The sequence below is a fragment of the Hermetia illucens genome, chromosome 4, assembly GCF_905115235.1.
Source record: "Hermetia illucens chromosome 4, iHerIll2.2.curated.20191125, whole genome shotgun sequence".
NCBI classification, from domain to species: Eukaryota; Metazoa; Arthropoda; class Insecta; order Diptera; family Stratiomyidae; genus Hermetia; species Hermetia illucens.
This window is the reverse complement of record NC_051852.1, coordinates 87,818,940-87,828,376: the sequence shown is the minus strand read 5'-3', so window position 1 is coordinate 87,828,376 and position 9,437 is coordinate 87,818,940. Positions and strand designations below refer to the sequence as shown.

Below are 9,437 nucleotides of genomic sequence, written 5' to 3'. Positions count from 1 at the left end.
TTGGAACGGAACAGTTTTTGTAAGCTGAAATAGTTTCTTTCGGCAGTTTACAACAGATTTCGTTGTCGAAGTTGTTATTGGTTGCGATATTCAACCCTAGATAGGAGGAACTATCAACGATTTTAAAGTTATAGTCGCCTATCTTTATTGCCCTCATTTCACCAATACCATTTGATGCTGTTGCTTCTTTGATTTTTGGTGTTCATATTGCTACCATGTTCAGTGTGGTGTTAGCATTTTCCCTCCTAATAATAATAATAATCGTTGGCGCGACAACCATATTGGATCAGGGCCTTGAAGTGTGGTAGAGCACTTCATTCAAGACCGTAAAGACAGCAGGTCCTTCAATATTTTTTTGCAGAAAACTGAGAGTGTTTATACATACATACATTGGCTGAAAAAAAGCAAAATGGCGGCGCCATAGCTGCTTAAACTTGTCTCCTATAGTTTATGCTGTGAAATCCCTAGCCCCTTGTACTAAGCTGAATTCAACCATCAACCATCAAAAACTGTCCATCAGAATAGATTATTTTATTATCTGCCTATCATTAACGGGAAAAAAAACGAATGAAAATTTAGGCATAAGAAGAAAAAAATTACACTTTTTATTATAACCAAATTGTTAATAACAATATTTTTAGCAAGAATTAAAACAAACTTTTATATATGGAAATACGTTAAAGAATATCTGGGCAAAATTTCAACAACGACAACACGGAAAAAAACAGGTTTCGAAAAAACGAGGGTAAAGTCTTCGTTCTTGTAAAGTAGAGATAAAACAATTTATATTTACCCAACCTTGATCTGCGGTGTCAAGACGTTCACGATCCTTCTACTTCGAAAAGATTATTCACTATGGCTGCATTTTTCTTACAAAATTTACAAAACTTACATTGGCAAGAAATTGAAAGCCATAGATTATAAAGAACTCACTGGCCTAATCGCTTTTGGTACTCCCGGCGCTCATCACTTCGCTGACTTTCTAGTGACTTTGAAAATATAATATACTCTTGTAGCAAATTAATTAAAAAGATGAAAGTTCTGGAGGATCTTCCTTCCTTCAGTTATAGCTTTTTTATTAATAGTAGGATTTCCGCAAAACTTTCCAGTCAGATATTCCATACCACGACATATCAGAAACTGTTATAATGTTAGGATCAACTTAAAGGGGGTCTCGAAATAAATTTTCAAAATTTGGTGATTTACTATTACGAAAGACGTACAAACTGCCGTCATCCAGTAATCGGCGCGAGATCTTGTGCTGCACATCAATGAGGGCAAGACAAAGTATATGGTGGCAAAGTTAGCATCAAAAACCAACCAACCAACAACATCAAACCGCTGGTCAAACGGGAAGAATAAAGATAGGAGATTACAACTTTGAGACCGTTGGTAATTTCTCCTATCTAGGGTCAAAAGTCACAACCGATAACAGCTACGATGAGGAAATCCGCGCACGGTTGTTGTCAGCCAACAGAGCCTATTTCAGCTTAAAAAGACTGTTCCGCTCAAAACGTCTCACCATAGGGTCAAAGCTCTTACTGTACAAGGCAACGACCTTGCCAGTCCTCATGTATTCCTCGGAGACTTGGGTTCTTCATCATCTACATCATCAACGGCGCAACAACCGGTATCCGGTCTAAGCCCGCCTTAATAAGGAATTCCAGACATCCCGGTTTTGCACCGAGGTCCACCAATTCGATATCCCTAAAAGCTGTCTGGCGTCCTGACCTACGCCATCGCTCCATCGTAGGCAGGGTCTGCCTCGTCTTCTTTTCCTACCATAGATATTGCCCTTATAGACTTTCCGGGTGGGATCATCCTCATCCATACGGATTAAGTGACCCGCCCACCGTAACCTATTGAGCCAGATTTTTTCCACAACCGGACGATCATGGTATCGCTCATAGATTTCGTCATTGTGTAGGCTACGGAATTGTCCATCCTCATGTAGGGGACCAAAAATTCTTCGGAGGATTCTCCCCTCGAAAGCAGCCAAGAGTTCGCAATTTTTCTTGCTAAGAACCCAAGTTTCCGAGGAATACATGAGGACTGGCAAGATCATAGTCTTGAACAGTAAGAGCTTTGACCCTATGTTGAGACGTTTCGAGCGGAACAGTCTTTTTAAGCTGAAATAGGCTCTGTTGGCTGACAACAACCGTGGGCGAATTTCATCATCGTAGCTGTTATCGGTTGTGATTTTCGACCCTAGATAGGAGAAATTGTCAATGGTCTCTAAATTGTATTCTCCTATCCTTATTCTTCTTCATGTTTGACCAGTACGGTTTGATGATGTTGGTTGCTTCGTCTTCGGTGCTGACGTTACCACCATATATTTCGTCTTGCCTTCATTGATGTGCAGCGCAAGATCTCGCGCCGCCTTCTCGATCGGGATGAAGCCAGTTTGTACGTCTCGGGTCGTTCTTCCCATGATGTCGATATCGTCAACATAGGCGAGTAGTTGGGTGGACTTGAAGAGGATCGTAACTCTTGCATTTACCTCAGCATCACGGATCACTTTCTCAAGGGCCAGGTCCCCTTGTCGTAGACCGTTGTTGATGTCGAATGGTCTTGAGAGTGACCCTGCTGCTTTTATCTGGCCACGCTGATTGGTCAGGGTCAGCCTAGTCAGTCTTATTAATTTCGTCGGGATACCGAATTATCCCATGGCCGTGTACAGTTTTACCCTGGCTATTCTATCATAGGCGGCTTTAAAGTCGATGAACAGATGGTGCAACGGTTGTCCATATTCCAACAGTTTTTCCATCGCTTGCCGTTGAGAGAAAATCTGATCTGTTGCTGATTTACCTGGAGTGAAGCCTCTTTGGTATGGGCCAATGATGTTCTGGGCGTATGGGGCTATCCGGCCTAGCAAGATAGTGGAGAATATCTTATAGATGGTACTCAGCAACGTGATACCTCTATAATTGCTGCACTGTGTGATATCTCCCTTTTTATGTATGAGACAGATAATGCCTCGTTGCCAATCATCAGGCATTGATTCGCTGTCCCATACCTTGAGCACAAGTTGATGAACCACTTGGTGTAACTAGTCGTCTCCATATTTAACCAATTCGGCTGTAATTCCATCGGCTCCTGGCGACTTATGATTTTTTAGCCGATGAATTGCACGGACTGTTTCTCCTAAACTTAGTGGTGGCAGTATTTGTGTCCGTCGTCTTCAGTTGGCAGGACCTCAAACTCGCCGATGTTCTGGCTGTTCAGTAGCTTATCAAAGTACTCAACCCATTGCTCTAATATGCCCATTCTGTCGGAAATCAGATTTCCTTCTTTGTCTCGGCAGGATGAGCATCGAGGTGTATAAGGCTTCATTCTGCTGACTTGATGGTAAAACGTCCGCGCCTGGTGCGGTTGCTCCCTGTACTTTTCTAGTTCACAGACTTGTTGGTTCTTCCAGGCTTCCTTTTTCCGTCTGTGAAGTCGCTTCTCCGCTCGACGGAGTTCGTGATAAGTCTCTGCGCGTGCCCGCATTCTTTGAGAATGCACCATTACTCGATATGCGACATTCTTCCGTTCCGTTGCTAGCTTACATTCATCGTCAAACCAGCCGTTCCGACTCTTTTTGCGGCTGGGGCCAAGTATGTTTGTGGCCGTATCCATGATAACGTTCTTCAGATGATTGTGAAGATCATTTGTTGATGCTTCATCTCCAGGATCTCTGTTGACTGCGGTTATTGCGGCATCCATTTCCCTCTTATAGGTGTCGCGGAGGGTTGTGTTGTGGATGGCTTCAGTGTTCACTCTTACCTGATTGTCAGAGGGGATTCTAGGTGGTATTGTTACTCGAGCTCGGAGCACACACAAGACAATGACCTTGCCAGTCCTCATGTATTCCTCGGAGACTTGGGTTCTTAGCAAGAAAAATTGCGAACTCTTGGCCCCGTTCGAGAGAAAAAGCCTCCGAAGAATGTTTGGCCCCCTTACATGAAGATAGACGATTCCGTAGCCAACAGAACGACGAAATCTATGAGCGATACCAAGCCCGTCAAGTTGTGGATAAAATCCTGCTCAATAGGATACGGTGGGAGACCACTTAATCCGTATGGATGAGGATGATCCAGCCCGGAAAGTCTATAAGGGTAATATCTATGGTAGGAAAAGAAGACGAGGCAGACCCTGCCTGAGATGGAGCGATGGCGTAGGTCAGGGCGAAAGACAGCTTTTAGGGATATCGAATTGGTGGACTTCGGCCCAAAACCGGGATGTCTGGAGTTCCTTATTAAGTCAGGCCTAGCTCAGATACCGGTTGTTGCGCCGTTGATGATGATGATGAAGTTTATTTGAGCAGATATCAATATGAAGAGTCTTTTGAGGGTTAGAGATTGTAGGCAGACGATGTCTTCAGATTTTTGGGGTGGGTAGCTTCTAAGAGTGACCCCTCAAAATAAATCACCACTGACTAACCGCCATACTCCTACCTACTTCATATCCTAAGATGCTTCTGAAAGTACTAGTCGAGACCCCTCATTTGATATATTTACTGAAAAACGCCTCTTTTATACCCCTGTACACTTGCAGTATGACGACATTTTCTCGATTTTCTTCGAGAAGTTAGTAAGTGTTCACTGTTAAAAAGCTTTGAGCAGCATTAATTAATACATATTGCGAGGTACTTGAAAACATTTTTCTTAAGGTAATAAATGGCGATCTACAGCTGTTTTCCAAGAATGCTTTTTTGGAAATGGTTTGCGGTGGACACGATAACTCGATAATGTTCAGCCAAAACCAAAATTTTAAAAAATGTTCCTTAGTATAACTTATTATCTGATCACTAGATGAAGGATTTGTCCAAATACGAACTATTAAAAAAAATAGCGGCGATTTTAACAAAATTTTTGCTTTTTAGATGTAAAGATTTCGATCTTTTACTTAACAAATTAGAAGTGCTTAGTTCAGCTAGCAGCTATTATATAATAAATAAGTGGTAAATATTTCGCGTTGATTGGACAAAAAGCATTTTGAAAAACAAAACCGTATGAAATTCGGTTCAATGTCTGTCTGTCTGTCTGTCCGTCTGTCTTTTTTTTTATGGATGGAGGTGGAAATCTTGCAGACATTGCCGCGCCAGGTAGCAGCAGCGTTTGGGATTCCCACCCACTAAAACCACCCCCACTTTTTCTTTTTTCCTTTCACCGCGGGACCGCCGCAAAGCATCACTTCGTGGGGTGGACTGCGCTTTAAGAGGCCATGCCTTCCGTTCTTCGCGTCCTCCTTGCGCCCTCCGCTCTTGCAAGTCCCTCTTGTATTCTTTTGATTGCGGAGTTCAGCGCACACCAGTTTCCCTCCGACTTCAACATTTCCCCGACGATGTTCTGTCGGCTTATGTTGCTTTTCAGGGAGTCTTGCAGGCTCCTCCTTTCTGGACAGTGGAACATAACATGCTCCGGTTCCTCAGGTGTGCAACCACATTCAGGACACAAGAGAGAATCATCCAGCCTGAATTGGTGCAGGTACTTCCTGTAACCACCATGTCCTGACAGGAATTGCGTCGGATGGTAGTTAATCTCGCCGTGTCGTCGCTGGATCCACTCCTCAATACGGGGAATCAAGGTGTGGGTCCAGCGACCCTTCTCCGAGTCGTCCCACCATTTCTGCCACTTCTCGAGCGACTCTCGCCTTGCCGCCTTTCGGTATTCTGCATCCTTTTCAGGAGGATTCATTTTCCTTGTCTCGTACAGGCAGCGTGTCTCACTTGCCAGAATGTCTATCGGGATCATTCCCGCAATAACACACGCTACCTCGGCTGATATTGTTCCCTTAGCGCCTCTAAGCGGCAAGTCATATTCACCCTCCTACGATTACTCTCACACGGTAGTGCTTCCTCCCAAACTGGTGCTGCGTATAATAGTGTGGAGCGAACCACTCCGGCCACAAGTAATCTGCGACTGTGTCTTGGGCCTCCAATGTTAGGCATCATCCGCGCTAATGATACGCTGGTATTTGCCGCTTTCTCACAGGCATAGTCCAGATGTCCCTTGAAATTGATTTTAACGTCAAACATCACTCTTAGGTATTTGATAACCGGTTTCGAAGTGATGACGTGACCACCAACAAGAATATTAACCGTATTCCTCTTCCTACGATTGGTAATCAAGACCACCTCCGTCTTTTGTTCCGCAAGGTCAAGCTGAACCATCTCCAGCCATGCTTTTATGGCGCTAATCGTTTCGTTAGCGTACATTTCCACGTCTTCAGGTTGTTTCGCGACGACAACCACAGCTAGATCATCTGCGAAACCGATTATCGTGGCCTCCTTTGGCACGGGAAGGACAAGGACTGCTTGGATCCCTCATCCGTGTCGTATCAAAGTGTCCTCTCCGAAAGATAACTGTTGAGGAGCTTATTCAAATAACTAGGGACACCCGTTTTAGCCAGTGAGCTTTTTATTCACTCCCCGCTTGCGGAATTGAACGCATTTTTTATGTCCAACGTCCGTCTGTTTGTCTGTCTGTCTGTCGCAGGCACTTTTCTCAGAAACAGCTATACCGATCGACACGAAATTTGGTGAGAGGACCTGTGGACCCCCAGACATGCAATGATTAATATCCTTCTACGTTGAGATTTAGAGGGGTCCCCATACATGTAAAAGGGAGGTATAACATTTTTTTTCAAATGTAATGTATCAAATGAAAGGTCTCGATTAGTACTTTTCGAAGCCAGTCTTAGTTTTGACATTTGTTGGAAAGGCGGGGAGTGGAAGGGGTGGAAAGTGATGATTTCTTTAACGAACCCATTCTCAGAAACTACGCAACAGAAAAATCTGAAAAAAAAATTAAGCTGCATCTATATGGCGCCCAGGCCTCAAAATACTCTCCATACCGACCTCCGGGGGTGATTTTAGTGGGTAAAAATCCCACACTCTGGCGTGCCAAGAGTCCAGTGCCAGAGTCTTTTGAAGATTTCCACCTCCTCAAAAAAAAGACAGACAGACAGACGGACAGACATTGAACCGATTTTAATAAGGTTTTGTTTTGCAAACAAAACCGTAAAAACAAGATTCTGAGATAATCGCATTTAAAGTTTCAAGTATGTGCGTGGCCTTGAAATGTGTTACCGCACTTAATTTGAGACCCTAATAGTACACTACAAAATTTAAGACCCTATTAGAGGCAATGTAGTCATCATTGCGCTCGCCCGAAATTATTACCCTGATTTGATGCAAGTACTCATTCACAGCTAAGTCGACTGGTATCGGACAGCCAGTCACGATAACAGATTCCTCTGCCACCAGTAAAATTCGAACCGCGACCTTCCGCTACAATAACCCAGCGCTCTAACGACATGAGTCATCCGGACACTTCAGTGGAAAGCCTGCACTTATTCTCTACGGTGCCTTTTACCGAAAAGATGAGTACAGCAACTTCCACAATGAAAGGACTAGAACCCTTTTTGAGAAAATGTTGCTGACTTCCAAATAAGGTGCAAGCTTGGGCGGAGTTCAGAAGAACATCGGATCTCGACCAATTCTTCTACGGACTTGAAACTGTCGCGTTACAAATATGAATTCGAATCAAACACCGGATCCTCAGCTCATGTTCTTGACGACCTTGTTCTTAATGAAAGATTATCTATTAAAAACATTTCATTTATTTATTGATTGTTAATTAAATCTCCTCATGTTATATTTCTATTTAGTTTTATAAAATTAAAATGTCGTGTAGAGGTTTCCGAATAATGCAAAACAATTATATAACTTTTCACAAACTCTGTTTCTTAAAGACTGACATTAAACTAAATTCATTTTACAAATTTCATTATTTTTTTACATCACGGCCTGCTTTGCCACGGAGAACACCTATAGTGGCCACAGTCAATCAAGTTAACAACATTCGAAATAAATTTCGAATGTTGTTAACCCCGCTGCACCACACCTTGACTGCGGCCGGCCTGTCGGTGGCACTGCTGCCTAATTCTTCCACAAAGTTGTGAACCTGGGAAGACTCCCAGTCGACGACAGCGAAAGGTACTGCAAAAAAAGGCGGAACCTCCTAAGGAATGGGAACATTGGCGTTGCTGTGGTACCAAGTGTAACAAAATTCAAAGACTCCCCCGATAGCCCCGGTTGGATTCATGCTGGACCCAGCAGACTCTCCGCATAGTGGTGCTTTTTATGTTAAATTACAGTTATGTCTCATAAAACTTAGTAAAATTAACTTGCTGCATGCCCCAACCAATGATCTCTTTGGGGAGTCAACAAGGTATGCATCACGCATTCACTACTACTATAATACATATGTTAAGGGGAAATGCTGATAGTGCGCGCCGGCTGCGCCAAAATGTTAATGTTATGTTCAGCCACTATGCACCTTGAGAAATCTTTCCCAAAGTGCAGCAATACATTTCAGATTTTACTAGCTTTTCTAGCTTATATACATACTTGGACGAGTAGCCCCCAGTCCCCTCTGGTTCTACTCCATATGTTTTGGGAAGAACCTCGTGGATTATAGAACCCCCGGCTGATAAGCACAAGAGGTCCGTTGGACAAAAGCGCATCAACTACCGTCGGTTCAGAGCCAACTGGAATTGCTTCGCCTTCCCGAATATAGAGTCTCCGGCATGAAGCCAGCAGAACTCTATCCTAAAGATAGTCAGGGTTGAAACTAGGGTAGATGCTTTTCCTTTCCCCGACTCGAGTTATATTTTAATTTTGTGTTTGCTAGAATCGGCAAAAATCCCAAATTGCCGAATCAGCAATCGAGTACTAGTGCGTGGTTCAGACATCAATCTTCCGTAGCAATAAAAATAACGGAATTCATCAACATGCATGAAGTGCATAAAAGTGTATAGATAAAAAGGCAGCGATTACTTGAAGCACATGACGAGAACTGGTGAGCGAGTGTTAGGTGAGCGTGCGAGTACCTCTCGCTCTCTCTGCCAATTTAAAGAATTTGAATCCAAGTTTTACTTACGTAAGTAAAATGCCACCAGATGGAACACTTTAATGACTTTTGAGGGTTGCACAGTTCACACACAGAAATATATCAAAACAATAGAAGATTCCCATACCGGGAATCGAACCCGGGCCTCCTGGGTGAAAGCCAGGTATCCTAGCCACTAGACCATATGGGACATGCGATACAACTACTTCCACACATATACGTATATTCTAACTGAATATATTTTAGATTTAAAATTCAACTTCATCTGAATCTCGTCTAAAAATAACTGAAAACTTAAAATACAGTACTTCTCGGAAGTTTCTAACTATCGTAAAATATTCCATGGCGCCATCTTTACTTAATTTTAGACTAACTGCGGATAATCAAGCTCAAACGTACACCTAATGAATCAAATACAATTGATTTGAGAATTAAATCTATGTTGAATTTTATTTATACCAGAACTTTTCTCTTACCTTGCTTACGAATTTCGAGAGTTATTTATAGCTCTGTGATTGAAAAAATGTGATTGGAAAA

General features: G+C 42.9%; 1 non-coding gene across 1 annotated transcript; it reads right to left on the bottom strand.

Annotated features, from left to right (window-relative positions):
• Nucleotides 1-9,018: 9,018 nt before the first annotated feature.
• On the bottom strand, nt 9,019-9,090 carry Trnae-uuc. The gene has a single exon. It is a non-coding gene; the product is annotated as a tRNA-Glu (tRNA).
• Between the last annotated feature and the right edge of the window lie 347 nt (nt 9,091-9,437).